This window comes from Pyxicephalus adspersus, chromosome 6, assembly GCF_032062135.1.
Source record: "Pyxicephalus adspersus chromosome 6, UCB_Pads_2.0, whole genome shotgun sequence".
Classification (NCBI taxonomy): Eukaryota; Metazoa; Chordata; class Amphibia; order Anura; family Pyxicephalidae; genus Pyxicephalus; species Pyxicephalus adspersus.
This window is the reverse complement of record NC_092863.1, coordinates 52,332,467-52,352,873: the sequence shown is the minus strand read 5'-3', so window position 1 is coordinate 52,352,873 and position 20,407 is coordinate 52,332,467. Positions and strand designations below refer to the sequence as shown.

General features: G+C 36.7%; 1 long non-coding RNA gene across 1 annotated transcript in view; it reads right to left on the bottom strand.

Annotated features, from left to right (window-relative positions):
• LOC140332545 (uncharacterized) overlaps positions 1-15,717 on the bottom strand; it is a 122,730-nt gene extending 107,013 nt beyond the window's left edge. Inside the window, exon 1 of the long non-coding RNA XR_011921163.1 lies at positions 15,478-15,717. This is a non-coding gene — a long non-coding RNA (uncharacterized lncRNA). The remainder of the gene's footprint in view (positions 1-15,477) is intronic.
• Positions 15,718-20,407: the final 4,690 nt, after the last annotated feature.

Genomic DNA, 20,407 nt, shown 5'->3' with positions numbered 1-20,407 from the left:
TTTCTACCAAATCTCCTCTACTTGTTTTGTGTCCTCTCTGTTATTATACTAAGCCTCATTCTGTATAAACAGTGTCCTCAACTTTATCAGATCCTCCTCCTCCTATACCCACATCAATCCCACACCAAGCCAAAATAACCCTTTTAAACATCATTGTACCCCCCCCCCAAGAGTGTAAAAAATGGTAAAAAGGAAAGAAAAAATAGGTAACCCCCTCAGATAATTGAAGCATCAGTTTGTCCTTGTATATAATCATTTATGTTTTGAAGATGTACAACCCCTGGTATCCTTTTCCACATCTGATGGTAATGCTCCTAAGCAATGACTATGTATTACAGATTTAAATCTAACTCAAACTATTTTGCACCACTCTCTAACTAAGATACATTGGAAGACATACCCTTTAAACCAATTACTATCTTATTAAAATTTGTAAACTAATTGGTCCCCCTTAAGTTTTGCAGCAAATGGGCAAACGATTGCCGAGGCATGGAGGTCACTGACACTCATCTACTAAAAAATTGTGCAACAAGTAATGGGCACTATGAATAATGAAGAAAAAAGTATGACTATTTTACAAGATATACATGACAAATTTCTCATTATTTGGTCTATTAGGTCACAGGGGCTTTCTGACTCATCTTTAAATCTATGATTCCCACACTAAGGAGTATCCCTCGTTTCCCACCCCCCACTTTTTTCCACTATTCTGTAATTACACAGAACGTGAACTGGTTTAGGGGTCCAAGGGTCTCCTAAACCTGGGTTACCAGCACTAGGTGGGTGATATGTTTTTGTTTCTAAATTAAAACCTGTAAAAAAAAAGGAAACAGTGTGCTCCCCCTAACTATTTGTATGTGGAAATACTAACAAAATTAAAATATTACAGTAAACTACAAGTAATTATATACTGTAAAATTTGCTTGAGCATTTTATTGTATCTTTGGAAGTTTTGTTCAGCTAACCAACACAGAGAAGAACAAACACAGAAGAAGATTTATTTAAAAATTAAACTGGAGTAATCCATACACCATAATAAACTATGTAATGCTTACAAAGTCTTTCCTCCCACACTATAAAATTGCTAGGAATATTAATTATTTCCTTACAAAAGCTAGGAATCACTGAAAGTTTTCATTAATTGACATAATGCAATTTGAATAAATTATACACCTCTCCATGATCACTTAACATGAACTGCTGACATCTTGTCTTATGCTCTGCGAGGTATATAAATCACCCTTCCACATTCATTTATTGTGTCATAGGGATAATAAAAAGGAAGGTCAACTAGAGTTAAAAAAGCATACTGGGAAGATGTATATGGCATGTCTAGATGAGACCAAGATGTGACAGTTACGCTGCTGTGCTAAAGCAATGTTGAATATTAATATTATACATCTTGCTGATTAATCAGCACTGGTGAGTTCAATGCAAGGCCAACAAGCTCCAGCCGCACATATAGCACTTCCTAGAATATGCTAGAAAAGCATTTTTACACCTTTGTGTTAATCTAAACTGGCCAACATTTGTTCAAACCATTTTTGACTTTGGTATGCTCCATAATTGACTCCACCCTCCAAATACTCTGCAAAATGTACAAGAGTTGCTATGTAAAATGTCATGTTCCATTATCTTAAATTTATAGGCTGCCAATATACTACACATGAAGGCATATCTTATGAAAGATGACATTTGATTGGTGGCAGTAACATATTGAGTATATCGCTGTTTTACATAATGATGGAACATTGCTCATCAGTGCCAGTCTTGGTAGTAGAATATTTGCTCATTTAAATTCTATTTGATTTATGTTTTATCACCCAGCAGAGAGCATACTGTTTCCTCCCATTGGTGCTGTCAAGAAAAGGTTAACTTTGGTCTCTATGTTCTCCAAGTTTTAACTGGTGGGTTGCTGGCTGCCATTGGTCATGATAAATATAATGCTGGTAAATCATAAACAAAGTCGCTGCAGATACTGTAGCTATTTTCTTATGCCCCAGAACAGATTGTTCTAGAACCTGCCCCTAATGCAGAGGTGCCAATCCCTCATAAGAGGAGGAAATATTGCTGCTCTCTAATTTACAAATCAAAAACACAGTATACTGTGGAAGACCGAGAGGAAAGTAAAGAACCTTTTAAACCCGTAATCAGTGCATTGCTTTAGATAATATAATGTGAGAATATCATGCTATTGGACTTTAATAAGCATATTTTGTTCTGAATCTAGGAATTGAAAATAGTTTCAGGGCCAGCTAAATAAAAAAATGTCTGGTATAAAGACATATAAAAGTACAGTTTACGTGAAATCTATTTTCTATTAGGTGTTTTGGAGTAAAGAATAGTTCCAAATTTTACAGTTGCTGTCAGAAGAAGCATAGCTAGGACATTTCTGAGGGTTTGTTTACACTACCTGCATTATAGTGAAGAGTGATAAAAGGTGTATGTTACTACAACATGACAAAGTGCAGACTTGACTTACCACAAGCCATATCCTGAGGAGAATGGGCCTTCAATGAGGACACCTGTTCTAGTAGGAGCTGTCCAATACAGAATTTGTGTGCACAGGAGGTAAGGGAAAGGGTCAAGGACAGTGGTACCAATTAATTGCTAACAAAGTGTAAGGTGCAGTCCTGTGTCAATATTTCCCCAGGAGCCAATCCTCCAAGCAAAACATGGCATCTGGGGGTCAAAGCTTGACAGAGGCCAAAGGGACTCACAAAAGCAGACAGGTCAATGGGGAAAGGTGAAGCCAAATCCCAGAGGAAGAAAGGTCTTGCACGGAAATTATGGATGTATCCAAGGATTGAGAGAATTTAGGTTGAAAGTTATGCAAAAGGTAGAAAAAAAAAAAACAGAAAAACGCTTCATTTTTAGTAAAAACTAATCCCGGAAAACAACATCTGACCCTGGCATAGCTTATATTGGACCAATTAGAGGGCACGTCAAAGGTAAGGGTTGAAGGTTGGCCACACATCACTGCTGGAGACTGAAACAGGCACACGCATGTGATCTGCATGTGTTGAAGCATCAGCTGAGCAGCGAAACAAGAGCTAAATAACCCAATGGGCATAATTATATTTATGGGCTTTAGCAGCAAGATTTTGCAGTTCTCTTCCTTTTTGGCATGAAGTCTTATTATGGCTGTGTGCTGGGTTTAATTAATTCAACAAGAAAAGTCACTTTGGTAAGAACCACAGAACGGGAAATGACCTAAAATTACCTACCTAGTGCCCATGAGATATACACATTTGAAAATGATTAGCTATCCACACAGAGCTCATATAAACAGTTTTGCAGAACTGTCATTAAACATGTAGAAATTCAAAATTATTACTTATTATACTGATTAGTTTGTAAAAATTGAAAGTGTTTCATTTACTTAGGTAAACAACAAATCCTGAAAAAAAAACTTCCCAGACATAAAAAAAAGTTCTGCTTATGTTTCTACTAAGAAATCTACTGTTCAGTTTCACTGACCAGATGAGGTATGCTGATGCTGCTAATAGACTGCATGTATCTAAATTCTTTAACGTGCACATTGACAAATTACCGTAAGAAATGCTTTTCTTGCCGTACTGCCCAATTACCAGTATATTGACATGTCCTTTGTGTAAACATAAGACATTACAAGAGTAGACACAACCAGTCAATTAATCACAATCAGAATTTCAGTAGAAGCAGCACACTAGGATTAGACATATAACCGGTTGGTCTCAGTCAAGTGTTCTTGGGCCAACTAAACAAAAGCATTCCGAGGTAATACTTTAAAATCCCAGAATTCGGAGATAATGTCTTGGAAATCTGAGATACTAGATTGCATTAAGATAGTTACAGATCCCCACTCTGTGTCTACAATGAAGCCAAAAATACAAAAAATAAAGACAACGGCTTATCAACTAATAACCAGCAAGCAAGAGGTGCACATGGTTTGGCGGTATGGGCAATAGTGCTAGGGGTATAACAGTAAGCAGTTTTTGCAGGAGAAGAGGGCCAGAAGGTTCAGCAGATAAGTATTGGGTAAAAGGTAAGGCGGTATTTTAATAAGAGGATTGAAGAGGATATGATGGGGATTAAGGGTTTGATGATGAGATTAAATGTGAACTTGTGCACGTTTATATTCAATGATATATTAGGGGGTGCTAAAAGTTCCTGACTTTGCACAGAAAGAAGAGAGCCAGAGTCATTAAATAACACATTTATTCAACAGATTCCCCCCTGAGACTGATGCACCTGGTACAGCGTAGTTGCCTTTCTAGACAGTTCAAATAAAAGTCCTTTGGTTGGGCCACAAACCAGCTCTCAGCAGCATCTTTGACGTCAGAAATGCCCTCAAAATGTTTCTTCAAATTCAGGAACAGATAATAGTCCGAAGGGGCCAGGTCAGGTGAGTAGGGGGGATGGTAGACCAATTGGAAAGCCAGGGTGTTCAATTAGGCAGCCACAACGTTGGACGTGTGGGCAGGTGCATTGTCCTGCAAAAAAAAGGATCCCTTTGGTTAACTTTCCTCGACATTTCTTCTTAATGGCCTCTTTCTGCTGGTCCAGAAGGTTAGCATAAAACTGTTCGGTGAAACTAGAGCCCTGAGGTAGGTAGTCAATCAACAGAATACCATTTTTGTCCCAGAAAACGTACGCCATGACTTTTTGGGCCAAGTTTTTTTTCTGGGTTTGGAACTTGTTAGACTGTGGGGACCCAATGTGGCGCCGTTCCTTTGGCTGTTCCTTGGTTTCAGGATCATAGGTGTGGGGCCAGGTTTCATCCTCAGTCACTAACCTAGCCAAAAAGTCCTGTGCAGCTTCAAAATGGGCCAAAACGGCTTTGGATGCTTCAACTCGTTCTTTCTTCTGATCACTGTTCAAACATTTCGGCACCCACTTCGCTGAAAGCTTGCGCATGTATAGTGGTAATAATATGGATAGTGGTGATAGCAAACCCAACTTGCTCTTGTGAGATATCAAGTATCTGGGCTATCATTTTTGCGGATATTTGCTGCTCCTCAATAATCAGCTCATGGACAGCATCGCAGGTTGCCGGGTCAGATGAGGTTGGAGGGCACCCACTGCAGGGCTCATCTTCAACAGTGAAATGCCCAGTCTTGAAACGAAATATCCAGGTTTTGACAGTGCTGTAGGAAGGACACTTTTCCCCCAGTGTTTGTGACATCTCAGTGTGAACGTCCTTTGCTGACTTTCCCTGGAGAAACAAAAACTTCATGACCAACTCCAACGAAGTGAAACTTGCTTGTGCCTTTGCCATCACAGCTTCTCACCAAAAGAAAAAACAGTTTTAAGAATCGCAAAGACCTGATATTTGCACAGTTACATACTAAGATTTTAGGCTGTCATATGGCCCCACACTCATTTTTCTATTTCATCTGAAAGGGGGCAAAGCCAGAAACTTCTCATCACCCCCTTGTATTGAAAAATGTATCTTTTAAATGCAAGCAGTGAAAGGGAAAAAAGAAATGAGCCAATCAGTCTAATGCTTTTCATGCTATTCAGATATGTAAGTTAAAGTGAATCTGTAACAGGACTATTCTATGTAGCAGAGCTGTGTGAGTCCTATCATTAGTTTTACTTACAAAAGTAAAACAGTAACATATGCATATAATATGTGTATTAGCCACTTGGCTGGAATTCAGATTTAGGAAACTAATTTAAATATGGAGGACATAAGGTTAAAAAAAAATTAAAAGACACAAAAAAAAGCAGATATAAACTTATACTAAAACAGTAAAAGTAATTCATCAAGAGTGCTGTGATGAATGTGACTAAATGTTTAATGAATTAGACAGCCACTCATTAGTGTTTCTTGGAAGATTTATGTGAACAGATAATTGTGATTTTGACAACAAACAGTTTACGTTTAGTGACAGACATCAGTTTCTAATTTTCCTAGTTACATATGTGATTGTTAGTCACTAGCACCCACCATAAGGAAACAAAAATCCGACGTATTAGGTAGTGCTTGTTTAAATGTGAATCTGGAAATTCATTTTTTAGATGTCTATATTAAAGAGAACCTATGCCCTAGCTAAATCAAGACTAAACTGGTAAAGTAATATGTGTATCAGCCTGATTCCAACTACCAGCACCATCAGATGACCTCTCTATCCCATGAACAAAGAGTCCCCTTCTGAACACAATGCCAGGCAGCCAATAGTGGATGCTGGGCTATACGATGGCACCATATAAACAAAAGTCAAAAGAGCCAAATTACAGGTGTTCTAAACAACCTATAATGTAACACCAATGTGACATTTTGAAAACACTCAGGCTTCCTTCCTTAATGTATACAGATAGACAGGACCTGTCTGTAATTTTACCAGACATTGTTGTGCTTGCTCTTAGGATATTTTCTAGAATCTTTTTAAACTTAAATTGACTTCATGACCTAAAACACTGGTAAGTATTAGATAATGTTGCTTAATGAAGTAGTTGATATTTCATGTGTGTATTTTTAAAGTTTGACTAACTACATGTAGTTCCTTAGTGTAGTGAGGCATTTTTGAAGCGTCCCTTTAGGTCTTTTGAGTTCAAAGTATTTTGGCATCTTTTAGGTAGTTAGTTGCTAGAAGTGAAAAAACATAAGAAATGGGGTAAGGGGCAGGGCCATATATCTGAAAAGGTCAGCCAGGCCGTGGCCTAGGGCGGCATAGCCACTAAGGGGTGCACTCAGAACTTCCAACTGCACTGTTTTGGAACATAGACTGGAGCTGGAAGATCTGTGACACAGGGAGCCTTCTGGTTGGATGTCATCAGATATTCACTGGTAAGAGGGCTGATTTTCATTTTCTTTCTCCCTTTCTTTCCCTCTCTCTCTTGCTATCTCTCCCTTTCCCTTTCTCATTTTTACCTTGTCTTCTCTCTCTCTCTCTCTCCTTCCCTTGCTCTCCCCTCTCACTCTTTCTCCCTTCCTCTATCACTCTCTTTCTCTCATTACTTCTCTTTAACCCTCTTTCTCTTCCTCCCTTCCTTTCTCTTTTCTTTTCTATTTGCCTCCCTCTTTACCTCTTTCCCCTCCTCCTTTCTCTTTCTCTCTATTTCTTTCCCCATTTCTCTGTTTTCACCCTCCCCCCTAAGACCTGCCTTGGGATCCAGTAGCATCTACCTAGGGCAGCAGTTCCCTGGCATGAGGAAGTGATAACTGCATTGCAACCTCACCACAACTGCATCACAACATAGCTTTAGAAGCCTTCTTTCAAGACAATTGAGAGGGAGGGATAGGCACAAGGTAGCCAGTCTAGGGGAGAAAAAAGTACAAGGAGATACAACTAGTACAAGGTACAAGTAGTAAGAGGGATCCGTTAAACTGACCGAGTGGGAGGACTGGGTAGGCAGCCCTGAAGACCTCTAGGGACTGATTAGGCTGGGGTCTAAAGCTTCAGCCCACATAAGAGAAACCCAATGCACAGGATTTTGCTGGTGCTCAAATTCAGGACTGAAACTTTGTGAAACAAGTGCACTCCGGTATGAAAAAATGATCTCCCTGGGGCAAGATGTGCGATCGGAATACCTGCTGTGAGTAGGTCTGATATATACTGCCTGGAAGTGCACTGCACCCCATTGACACTTGGATGCCCTCTCCCACTCGGATTTACAATAAACTCCATTGGCCTCCACTTTGGGGGGGAGCACTACATATGTAAAAAGTAAAAAAGAAAAAGCATATTAGGATTCTTTTACTGTTTTTACCTAACATTTAGGCATAAGATGAATAAACCATCTATGATACTGCTTATCAATGTCCCTATTTCCTTCAACTGTCAACTGTTTCCAAAAGGTATAATTAATACAGCTAGGGTTTCTATATCAGTCATTGAATAACTTCTTGTCATAATTATCTGAAAGTGTTATGACAGCTTTTAAACTATTTTCATACTAGCCTAAAATGGTGTGAAAGTATTGATTATGTAGGAGCAGACACCTGGATTAATTAATCAAAGTGATTTACAAAAATAGCGTATTGACATGTTCAAGGATCTAAAGACATTTCTTTCCCAGATGTGACATTTCCGCAAAGGAACTTTACAAGTTTTCATGGGTGTTTATGAAAAGTCTGATCTAGTTCTGTTTCAGTGTAATTTTTTTTATTTACTTGTAAGGTATGTATCACTGCTAATGGATAAAGTCAGGGGAGCGTTACTGCTACAAATCCAAAAGCACACATTTCAAGTGCTTAGTCATTTTGAAAGAAGCTGCCAGGCAAACAAGACCTCAGTAAACACGGAGAACACTTCAGATTTCTGCCAGATACAATACTTTATAGGGTGATAGAAACACATCTGATGATAATGAATCTCTTGTTATTGATTACTCATCTTTCAAGTCTGGCAAAGATGCAGAAAAGAAGCCCTGTAACTCCACAGCATCATATCAAAACGTACACCATCTCTTTTTTGTTTAACTCTTTTGCTGTTAAGGCTGAACTCCAGGTTAAGCAAACAATGTCTAAATATAAGAGATATGTGTATTCTTACTTGAATCTGTGTGTGTTTATTGTGTTTTTTTCAAGATCTGTACAGTAAAGCAGTGTAAAGTTGTGTCACTGTGGAGGAGCTTCCTGTATAAAAGCAGAACTAAACTCTATTTATACTCACCTGAAAATCTAATAAATTAAATATATAGAAAATAAATAATAAATTAATTTAATAAATTAGAAAGGGATGATGCTGGATGATGATTCTGGATGTCCTCCGGACAGGAAATAAGGTTCTATATGACTTGCTGAAACCTGCCTCCACACTGGGCCTGATTTACTAAAGCTCTCCAAGGCTGAAGAGCCTTTCGTCTGTGAAGCTGGGTGATCCAGCAAACCTGAAATGGATCTGGTCCATGATTCAAAACATTTGCTATCAAAGAGCAAATTATTTTAAAGAAATCCACTTCACTTAACTGTTGAAACTGTATCCTCTCTATCCTTGGGAGAACTTTAATAAATCAGGGTCACTTTGAGAAGTTCCCAGGGTGAAGTGAAATCAGAGTGTGCAATTTCAGGACAGGAGAGATCCATAGAGATGAAAGACAATTTGGGAGCCTGTACAATTGTGCAAGACTGATGGTAAAGCTAGAGTTCCCCTTTAAATGTTTATTTTTGCATCTTACATATTGTATATTATGTATGTATTTTCCACTTCATTATCTACATTTTCAACTAAAAACAAGTTTCAAAAATGCTCAGGAATAGATTTCTGATGGGAAACATACATAAAGATCACTGGGCTCAATATTTGTTACCCTTTGGCAATTTGCATATATCTGCAGCATTGGGTACAATGTTCTGTACCCCCTGTTGCCCTTGGAAAGCCCCACCATTTACAAGAAGATGACAGCATACAGCAAGCTTCGCTTCGCTGAACACAAACAATCTGCACATAGCATGTAGGCTCTGTTTGAGTTTTATACAACTGGTTATTAAAAAAATAAAAATCTTACCAAGTAAAGCAATTATGAAGCAGCCATATATCAGAAAATGGCAGTAGTTATATTTGGCTTCTGCTTCTACGTGGCACATTTTTAAACAACGTACACAAATGTTTTTGACATTGAAGAGTATTTTGCTGTGTAAGTTATATATTATAAGAAGCCAAAAAGGGCTGTTACATATGAAAAACATATTTTGTTACAGATACCACATCACAGCGATCTTTAGGGTGAATAATTATCAAATAAAACAGAAACACATTGGTGGTCATTTACTAAAGAAACAGTGTCCGATTGATTATGCAACAAAGTGTTTGTTAACTTTGTAAAATGAATGCAGTAGATAAACTTTGAAACAAGCTGCCAAGCATCCCCAGCCATACCATTTTAATCACCTTGGTTCACAGTTGGTAAGCAGTCTTTCTGAAATGCTATCTTGAATTATCTGAAATTTTGCACCAAATATTTTTACTGTAAATTCTTTCTTAAAATCTTTCAGTCCAGAGCACATTGTTCCAGAGGGTGTCTAAATGTTGCCAATCTTGGAAAAATTAGCAATCATTTCAAATCTTTTTTATCCTTTGCCAGGCTCATAGGCATCCACAGCTTTTTTTTTCCTGGATGGCCTTAGCCAGCTCTTTTGATCTTGACATGATGACTTCATGTTCATCATTAGAAAGGAGAACATGCAACTCTTGATTCTTTGAGTTTTAAATAAAACAGGTTTCACCAGCATGCTCCCTAGGGAGGTTCCTATTACTGGCATCTAAATTGAACTACTTGATTAGAATTTCATAGTTTTGAAGTGATAGTAAGTCTAGCAGTGTTCCTTTTTGTTCCACATGACATATCTGCATTTTCATTTCATAGATACCGAGAATAGATATATCATAGACACTTTATATGTTATTTGTAATAAATATATCACCTTTAGGCACTGTTTGAATGAAGATAAAATATTTGCTTGTTCAAATATGCTGCAACAACCTAACCATTTCCTTGTGTGCTTACTTTATCACATAATGCACTTTAGAGGATAAATTACACATTTTTGTAACCAATTTTTCCTCAAGGTCCATGCATTCTTATAATTTAGGTAAATTTAGAAAATTTGCAAATTCTTTGTGAAAATTGTCTGAACCTTGGGAGAAATGTATTGCTGGCACCAAGATTCACACGGTTTTAACTCTCCCCAGTCTAACAAAACTTAAGAAAACATTTCTAACATTAGATTTACTTTAAACCTATTTTTACATTTTTAAACAATGCATTTTTACTTGAGATGTTGTACAATTTATATAAATATGTATTTTACAGATAAATACATAAAGCAAGGTCCACCTATAGCCCTTTTATCTGAACCTTTTGGTTTTGTTACTGCTTTTCTTTAATTGAAACTCCACCGTACAGAGTGAGGAAAGGTTGAGTGAGCTACTTCTCTGTTCTCTTTTGTTTACTGAGCTTTAGCTATTCCTTTTTTCTTTGTTCAGCAAAGCAGTTGATCAAGCAGTACTTGATAAACATGTAAACGGAGCCTATAAACTTCACCTGCTGCCTTGAAATATAAAGGTCAGGTTCAGACTTGCACCCCAGTGCTGGTTCTGAACAAATCAGCACTTTTGAAAGTGGGCGGCAGTGAGCGCTTCTAAACTGCTAACTGCCACACCTACTCATTTTCTATTGGTTGCCATAGGTAGATGCTACATGTAGCCTTTCCTTCAAGGATCATTGGCACCAGGAAGCAGTAACAGCACCGCAACCTCACCTCCGATCTTATTAAGGCCAAATAATCAAATGTAATTGTTATATATATTTAGCTAGTTTATAAATATTTCTATTTCTGTGCATAATACATAAAAATATATACAAAACACAATTAATAATCCCTTTAAAACTAAATCCAGCAATTTCTAGAAATGGCCAATTACCAGAAAGAAAAATCATTCTATGTCTTGCTGATTTTGTATCAGTTTTACCAGAACTTTTAAGAAAAAACTTTGATTTGGGAATCTCAACAGAATAGTACATCTGACAAAATGAAACAACTCATTCCTATTACTGGAACATTAGCATGCGATAATATGTCAAAAAAAGTGACAATTCAGGTTGATGCCTGTGTGCCGCTGCAAGAAGGAAAACCAAACACTTGTGCTTTCAAGTCATTGACAGAGAGAGAAATGAACTGTGCACATATAGAAATGGGAATATATGCAAATGTGTTTTCAACATCAACTTTTGCATCAATGCATATTAAATATTCTTGTGGGGGAGTTTTTTTTTCTGTCTTGGTGATAATAAAGGTAGCAAAGGAAAAATGCACCAAGAGGCACACAAACATAAAAGACTTTAGTTGCAACTGAACTCTGGGCAAAAGTCTTTTTTGTCCTTGTAATGAGTCCCCCTCCCCATTGATCAAGGCCCTGAGGATTTAGAAGTAGAAGAACATGCCCAACTTCTCGCTACTGCAGCTGCTGGCGATGCTCCCATTTGTGGAGGGCCTTTATATTTTTGTTTCTGTAGAGGATGAAGACTGTCCGAGCAGCAAGGCTGAAAGGGTATGTAAAGGCAACATTTTTGATAAACTTGGGGGGGGGGGCACTCTATCAAGTTTTATTGCTGTATGTGTTCTGTATTCCTGCTGAGGAGAATCAGTAGTGATAAACCCCTTTATTTTACCTAGTAGCCATTTTAAACAAGACAGAAAGTTAGAGGAATTAAAAAACTTTGAATTATCATCAAAGCAATTGGTTAAGAAAAATCCTCAAAAGGGAATTTCTGTTTAAGAAGCAACTCTCTGGGATTTATTATTTGTAGGAAAAATGCTGTTTGCATTGGTTGCCAGTGTAATTATACTCCTCATACAGTAGTGGTCAAAATACCATCTTTGCAGACAGAAAAGTCTTTATTCAGCTGGTTCTACCCAGTGGTAAATTTTGCAGGCACCATTTTATATCAGGGTCAATCAGCCACAACTCAACAAACCCATGACAACTTTCAGATGAATCCTAGGGCTCCTCGGAATCCTGGTTGAGAATAGCTGGTCTAGCGTATGATACAAGATAAATAAAACCTTTTCTCTCACTCCTAAAGTAACTTACAATGTCCACATGGCCTGGCAGCCCCGTCCTGGGTAATTTCACATGGGAAAACCCCGAAAGCCCCACTAAAATGGAACAAGTTCTCACAAAGCAGGGAGATGGGAATAAGGGAAGATACATGACTTAGGGATAATCGGTGGCCACTTTGTCCTGAATAGGGAAACATGACAGTCTTTTTAAGTATTTACTTGCGTTTGCCATCATCTTTCACAACATTTTAATCAAAGCAAATTTTGACAGTTAAGTTAGTGCATATGCAAAGAATGCCAGTGTATCCACATTCCAGGCTGTTTTCCAGGTGTCTGTTTTCTCTGGCAGCTTTCTAAATACACCTTATATTCTCTTTACTTCATTCAAGCTAGGCTTTAACGAACAGACCGAATACCACATCATTTTCCTTTCTTCTTTATATTGAAGGATAAGCACCTAGGAATCATCCTTGGCTAATAAAGAACAGCTGATGGCAGAAACTCAAAGTCAGCTCTGAAATAAACATTAATATAATATGTACTTTCTTTGTTTGATCTATGTTCTCCTTGGTGTACACTGCATGCTTGCTTAGTGAAATGAGCAAAACTGCATTAGTGTCAACATCATCATAGCTAATCACCAAGGAAATGACTTTATGAATTCTTCTAATTCACTTTTCTCTTCATTCCCTGAGAGACAGGATTAGCGATCACACAAGCTTGGTTCTGACAACTCTTCCTCCCTCAAAAGATTAAACACATTTGTCATGCAATGAATGTGCAGGACTTCAGATTTTGGATGCTATAAATATCAACAGTACACTCAGAAATCCATATTGCCTGCTTTTCCCCCAGTGCGACTAAAGCCACAGATGGCATGCCTTTTACTATATAATTTCTCTGTCACTTTTGATACTATTAGTATGTTTGAAAATTGGAAAACAGTGCTGAAGAAGCAAAAACTGCAAATTTTCACAATATTTTTTATATATAAAAATATACTTTTACATACAGCAGGCAAACACACATAGTTCCTCTTGATATCAACTTAGTGTGAAGTACTTTACAGCAGCACATACTTAACATTTTCTCAAAGGGAACAAAGATAGACTGATGAGATGATTTGGTTTAATCTCTGTTCTTCATCCAGTAACAGGCTGCATTAATCATTTACAGGGTAGTCTACAAACTGATATTAGGAGTGCCCAACCAGGATGTTAAGCCAGCAGAGGTGCCTAATACTGGCTAAACTAAAACTACAAAACTACAAGTCTTTTGAAAAGAAAATAGCTCCTGTGGCATTTAGTTGTTTGCCTTTAGTTTATCTCTCAAGCAAACCTTCCAAAACAATACAATTAGTTAAAAGTTTGGGGTAATAATGCAAATCTGAAGAAAAATTCTGTAAGCAATACACTGCTTGTTTAAAATTCCATTATCCAAAATTAATGCTGAGAAAGGACAAAGGAACTCTTTGCATGCTTCTGAGCATTGCTTCCCTTTTAATATCTGAAGCCCTATTGATTTTAGAGATTAGCTATGTAGGGGGCTACAGTAATTGCTGAACACCTAGTTTTGCTGTATAGGTTCAAAGAATACTGTGATGCCAGGGTCTCTTCAGCCAATGATACCATATATATGTCTGATAAATAAAATACCGTTTTTTCTTTTTAGGGGGTGTAAGCAATGGCCTCTACCTTGTGAACCTGGGTAAATTGTTGCTAACAGCTATAAAACATAAAATGTAAGCACTTAGAGCTAGTGTATATATATATATATATATATACTGTATATATTTATATATATATATATGTACATTTTTTGTAGTACTTTTCTTATGCTTCTCTATTATCATGCAAAGTGTGTTTGTGTTCAAAGGAAAAAAAACGTTTTGTTTTAGAACGTTATATATGATAGCTTGCTTTTATGTGGGGAATAGAATGATAAATCCTTCTCTTCTGAAGTAGATAATAAGTTATTGGGGTTACTTTAATTAATATTTTGTGATATCTTTATACAACAAAACATAAAGCATAACTAGAATTTTGTTTAATGATGCATATAGATGATCTGTCACTTCTTTTCACATTCAGTTAGGAAAGTGTAATTCCATAAATAATATAGGGGTAATGTTTAAATTTTCCATTTTACAAGGCACGGTGTGTCCCATGTTTTAAACTAGATGTACAGGTGATAAAAGTATTCAATCTTCTGCAATAGCAGGGCACAATAATAAATATAGATGGTTCAGAGAACATCTACAAATCATAGTATGAATAATGATGCAGAGATGCAACAATAACTGATGAAAGACAATAGGAAAGATTTATTAAAGAATAAAGACTGTTCGTTTAGCAAATGTTCACTTACAATGGTAAAGTGGAATTGTGTTCACTTTAATCATTCATTCACATGCATATAAAAATCTATTTTTTCAAATTTCCTTGAACATGATTGAGTTTTCAAAGTAAGCATAGCTTTAAACTAGGTCACCATTCTCAACTCATTTGGTTAATAAAGCCCAGTGCTGTGAAAATCAACGTGCCCCTGACTTTAGGGTGATGTGTTTAGGTTGATACGTTTAGATGGAACAATGTTAAGGAGGATCTGCCAGAAGGAACAGAAATGCTTAGGTATAAATTCTAGCACTCTTCTAAACCTTTTAGAAACAGCTTTCTAATGCAGAACCTTGTACCCTTCTCCTATTCCCACCCTCTATGCATAACCATTGGGCAATAGTCTACTAACTATTTGTATGGTCTATTAGGATGTGTTTGGGTAAGGTTTAACGGAAAGCTCTAACACTAACTAAATGTTATGGAGTTTTTGGAATTGGAATTTAGTAATGTCCAAAAGGCTTGTCAGTTACCGGAAGGTTTCAGAGGTGACCTCACTACCTGCACCTCATACCTGCAGCAATCCTACTTCCTAATTATCCACTAAAGACAGGCGTATAGAAAGACTTTTCATGTTTCAATGATACATACCAGGAAACTGAGTTGTGGGCTGTCATTGCTGACCTTATAAAATACTGGATGCTTGGCTTTTCTGATTGGCTTTTCTTCTGTCATTTGGTGTCCCTGGCTTGTTCTACGTATTGACTCCAGCAAGTACTGAAACCTGAAAAATAATATGGCGGTGAAGAAAAAGGAATCTTCTGAAAAAGAACAGCAATATCAACCAATATATTTCTTATGATATGCTTTCTGTTAAGTAATGTCACAGATTTGGTGGTGATATTCATTTTGTGATTGAAGAAAATCTATTTTATTATCCACAGTGTATTTACCTATCATGTGAAAACTATAGGGTTTCAATTATTTAGATTATCATTGTATTACAAGAAAATGTTCATAGTTCATTTGGAGAAATCCCATTACAGAGCACATGTTAGAGGAACTCAACATTGCTCCTGTTAGTTATAGTAGGTTGTCCAATGCCCCATATTTTTTCCATGTTATAGGTTTACATTTCTATTTGAGTTCTAACTATAATCTGCCATCCCAGTCTATGCTGGTTTACCAAAAACAGATATCTTGGTAACTGTCTCGTGTGGCCTGATATGACATGTGCAACTTAATTTTTCACTCTACTGGGTCTAGAAAACACACTTGTGCCTGGATATTTTTGATTTTTTTCTTTTTCACAGCCAAGATGACATTGATCACATAGAAGACTGATGAAGGAGCAAAATCTTATTAAAATCGTGCTTCATAAAAAGAAACATGCTGTCTGTTCCCTAAGGCTGTGAACTAAACCTCATAAACTTTCAATTTCATGAAGCGGGAAGGGGCCAAGGCCATGCAGCCATCACGCAATGAATTTTCTCTAACACTGTAGATTGATTCATGTGGAATGTCAAGTATTTCCCATTAGTACCAGAAAAGGCCAAAAGGTGTTGCTTGTCACTTGTGCATAATTGATCCTCATTTTCTTGACACATTTGGTATACAGATACTGTTTGAAGGTCTGATCCGCATTAAATCATATATTTACCGGCTGGCTTGTATATCTGTATTTTATTGTGTTGAAGGGTGGTTGCCAATAAAAGAAAAGAAAAGTTGAGTAACACTTTGGAATCATAGTGTGATGCTGTGAAAATGAAAATAATAGCTAAGGGTGATGGCTGGCAGAATAAATGGAGAAAGTCAGTATCCTTTGAACTAAAGTTTTCCCTTTCTGGTCACATTAAAAATTGTCAAACACCAAATACATTTATCTAATTGGTTTATTTTGCACCAACAAATTACAAATAATTATAGAGAGTGTAATAACATTTACATCATTTTCTGACTTTAGCTGTTATTTGACTAGTAATGCAAAAATCTAAATCTTTACCTAGCATGTTGCATTTTAGGTACAAAATATTTAGCAAACAAACTTGATATTTATTGAAAAAACATCTTCAATTGAGGAAGGTCGCTAATAAATGTAAACAGAGAAGGGAGGACTTGTGGGTCCTAATTGATGTGCCAGCAGTGCATTTTGGGATATGTTGTATTAGCGGTGCATGCACAGTCTACCGGCAAGCCAGCTCTAGTAGACATTTGGTATTTTCTCAAGGGCCAAATATAATTACAGTGTGGGCCAGAGTGTCCCCGCGGGCCTGAGTTTGACACCCCTGATTTATTGGCACACTACAATTATTTTTGGTTTCCCTAATTGAATTATTTGCAAAATATGGACATACTAATTGATACTAAATTTGCTAGGTAGGTTGAGACAAGTATGTAAATAGGAAAAAAATTGTGGCTTTGCTCTAAAATTAGTTAGTTTGGGTTTGAAATACAATGAAGTGGTGAAGGGTAGAATTGCACTTTTATTAGCTCATTTCTCCACAGACAACTTGTTTCACTTAAAATTTTTAAACATTCTTCAAACTACTTGAAACAAAAATGCCTACTTTATTAAAGCATGGGAGCACTTTAAGTTTAAAGGGCAACATTGTTGATGCATTGTTTTACATTGTAATAAAAAAGCTAATTGTTTAGGGATTTCTCCTTAGTACACACCAACAAAACACTTATCCAAGTATGCAGTATACACAATATACAATCACCTGCACTCACTTATTACAGAAGGCAGCATTGACATAATCACATCAGGGTCATTATCTGCATCATTGAGCAATGCCAAGCACCAGGCCAGAGGCAAAGAAGAAGGGATCTATTGGAAAACATGTCCAGACCGAAGAAATAATGAATACCCTATTTGGAGAGGGATCATGAAGATGGGCTTTAAAGTGGACCTATCATCAAAATTTGAACATTATGTAAAAGGGTCATTTTTCATTTTACCTAATGAAAAAAAGACAGCCTCCTGGGATGCTCACATCACATGTCCCAAGTTGTAGGGGCTGTAGGATACTCCTTCTGTACATGCCTGACATTGGGGAATGCAACCCTTCCTCAAATTTAATTCAGCAAGTGCATGATCTCACGTATGAATATTGCGAGATTAGGTGACGTCATCAAGAACCTGTAAGAAAGAAGATGGCAGCGTGGGACATAATGGGGAGCCATGGAAAGAAAAACAGAAAGCCAGTTGGTGTATTATTCCCTGAGTTTGGTAAGTAAAGTCATCAAAGGATGTCGAAAAGAAAATGTATGTGTTTTTTTTTCCTATCTAAGTTGTGTTAAGGCTTACTGGCAAGTTAAATTAGCTCACTTGTAATAGTAAATTCCAGCACAAAATGATCAATTCATTCTGAAGATTATTTATTTTGGAATAAAACCTGGTCTGCTTTCCAAGAATGTAAAAATCCAATCCTCTCCATACAGCACAGTAATCAAAAACATAATCAGTATTTTCTGAAATGCTTTTACAAATACCATATGCATTGATAAAAATATACCAAAGTTTTCAAAAGCAGGAACACTGGTTTATGCAATTGTTGAATGCCTGATACATTATTGCCTACATGTGCTTTTATTTTCCTGCTGTTCTTTGTACTGCTTTTTTTATAATCCCCTTGAGAGGTTCTGATTCTCATTGAGTGCAGAATTCAAAAAAATACACTATTTTCTGACAGCTCACACCGCACTTTGGCCACAGAGGATCAGTCATCCTAAAAATGTATATGTGTTGGTTTTGATCTTTTCAAAAGGTGTTCTGCCTGGCTGTAAACACAGCTTTTTGTGCAATAAATGGCTTTTCTGTCAGGACACAGCACAAGGCTTTAAATAAATCGCCTGATGTCTGCACTAGCCATCATATAGGCATCAGTGATGTACTGCTTATTGCTGGTTAACTTGTTTTGTAGTTCTTTACTTACCTGTCATCAATAACAAATTGGTAGTCCTAGAAAATGTAAACACTTAATACAATGTATCATTTATATTTATATATATATATATATATATATATATATATATATCCCTCTGCTTTTATCCTGATCCTTGTTAGACAGTACATAACAACTAACCTCCATTGTCTGTGCTGCCCCTTTTCCCCAGCCAGTAACAGTCTTTGACACTTACACACACTCACACACCATGGGAGCTGTTTCACATTAAGAAATAATAAAACACTTCATCGAAACCATGGTTTTTGTGGCTAAATATATTGTATTAGGAAACGGTAATTTCAAGTCAACCCAGCTGTCATTATATTATTATTCTCACATGCTTAGGTTTATATTATTTTTTAAAAATGTAAAAAAGGTAAAATATTATTGTCTGCCTCATCAATGTTACATTACTTTATTACTTTTAGTTTATATTGAGCTTGACTCTATGAGGTCTTTTTATAAAGCACTGAATCTGATATTCACAGAAAAACATTCCCTAGTAGAGAATGAATGATTAGGTTCAGGTACACTACCATGCTCCGACATTTTAAGGACAGAACAACGTACCCTTCAGCAAGCTCTTGCCCCACCTAAAACCCTCCCTGGCTTCACTCCACAACTTTCTTTAGCTCTGCCCAAACCCCTCCCTAACATCACCGCCCACTAACAAAAAATGACATACAAATTACACAAGTAAAGTCTATACATTGTAATTGTTATCTCATGAAGCAATTTTTTATATTTTTTTAAAATTTTTTATAATATTTAAAAAAAAAACAATCGTATCAAGAAAAGAGAGGGGCATATAATGAGTCAGATTTCCTTTAATTGTACCTTAGGTTTAAGTGGGTCTGGAGATAATCATAATATTTGAATATTCATATTCCACATTTTTATGAACACAGCAGACCGTATTACCTTATATACCAATTCTCAACTGATGGTAATTAACAATAAAATATTAACAAAACAATAGCAACTTTATCGTTATAAGTCTAATGAGATCTTGGTAGAGAGGCAGTTCCAAAAGGGGCAGAACAAAATACAATTTTACAGCATAGTTGCTTCCCTAAGGGCATCATTCTATATTATACACCAACTAAACAGAGAGCATTACTGAAAACATTTCAAAAAGTTTTGCATCAGAGTTTAGTTTCTATTTTTTTATAAAAGTTTTAGTAATATAGCCCAAGTTTATCCAAAAAAAGTATAAATCTGCCCCTGTTTTACTCGAGGTTTAAATTAGGGGGTCTGCACTGGGAGGTCTGTACAGATGATTAGTCACTGGTGAGAATTTTTTGCCTCTCCGGTCAGTTTAAGTGACACCATAAATCTTTTTGTCTGTGAGGGTAACATTGTGGACACTAGACAGTAATGTAGGAGGCATTCATCCCACTGTCCCCCATGTTAATGTATTGTGAGCTGTAAATATAGTAATTATAGTTGGGGTTCCCTAAGACGCAAAAGATATTTCCAGAGTTCTCCCAAGTTAGAAACATTACTCTAAAGTTTTCCTTTGCAGAAAGATGCACACATTGATTTGGAGTCCTTGTCAATGTGTACACTACATAATTACTTTTTGCTTCTGAGACCTAGAGTGAAAGGAAGGTAAGTATGTGAACCCTATG